The sequence below is a fragment of the Nannospalax galili genome, unplaced genomic scaffold (assembly GCF_000622305.1).
Source record: "Nannospalax galili isolate Female #2095 unplaced genomic scaffold, S.galili_v1.0 scaffold382, whole genome shotgun sequence".
Taxonomy (NCBI): Eukaryota; Metazoa; Chordata; class Mammalia; order Rodentia; family Spalacidae; genus Nannospalax; species Nannospalax galili.
In genome coordinates, this window is record NW_008348685.1 from 69,543 (window position 1) to 70,532 (window position 990).

Genomic DNA, 990 nt, shown 5'->3' on the forward strand with positions numbered 1-990 from the left:
CCCCACCCCCCACTCCCACCTCCCACCCCCATGCAACTGAGACCAACTGATTGGTTGGGGGGTGTGACTGACTTTCCTTACTCCTCCTTTCTTGTACAGTGTAACAAGCTTAGCGGTGATGGGTGATGTTTCTAAGCAAGCAGGTGCAACCAAGCTTGGAAACATGGTGTCTGTTCATGGTCAGCCTGTCAGAGGCTAGGCCTATGCAACAGCCCTAAAGAAACTAAGATTAGAAGGAGCATAATGAAGTCTGTATATGATAAACCTGTAATCAACATTATAGTAAATGGTGGGGGGGGCGTGTCTGAGAGCTTTTCCTCTAAATTCTGAACTGACACAAAGGTATCTCTCTGCTCTTGTTGAGAAAATAGTATTCAGTATCTTAGCTAGAGCAGTAAGATGATGGAATGAAACAAAAGGGACACAAATAGGAAATGAGAAAATCAAATTACCCTATTTGCAGATGATGTGATCCTATAATTAAAAGACTCCAGAGACTCCTCCCCAAAATTCTTAGACCTGGTAAGCACTATCAGCAAAGCAGCAGGCTGCAAAGTCAGCAGACAAATATCTGTAGCTTTTCTATATATTCATAATGAACTTGCTGAGAAAGAATTCAGGAGAGAGCTGGCAAGATTGCTCTGGTAAACTTGCCATGGAAGCCCGATGACCTGAGTTTGGTCTCGAGAGTCCAAGTAATAGAAGAAGGAAAGAATCAAGTCCTGGCAATTGTTCTCTGACTTATGTATACATGCTGTGGCATTCATTCATTGCCCCCAACCCCCCCCACACACAAATAATAACAACAATAATAATGTTTTTAACAAAAGAAAAATGAAGAACCCAATAGAGGATGCTTTTGGAAGTCGTTGTCAAGAAACGCTAATGGACTCTCATATGAACATTCGAAAATTTCCCTGTTCTGACTTTTTTCTAGTTCCCTGTCTAGAACTTGTAATGCTAATTACTCTTGCCTTTACTTCTCCTTCA

General features: G+C 41.7%; 1 pseudogene; it reads left to right on the plus strand.

The window, feature by feature from the left end:
- Window positions 1-990, plus strand: part of LOC103744220 — a 38,570-nt pseudogene that overhangs the window by 35,361 nt on the left and 2,219 nt on the right.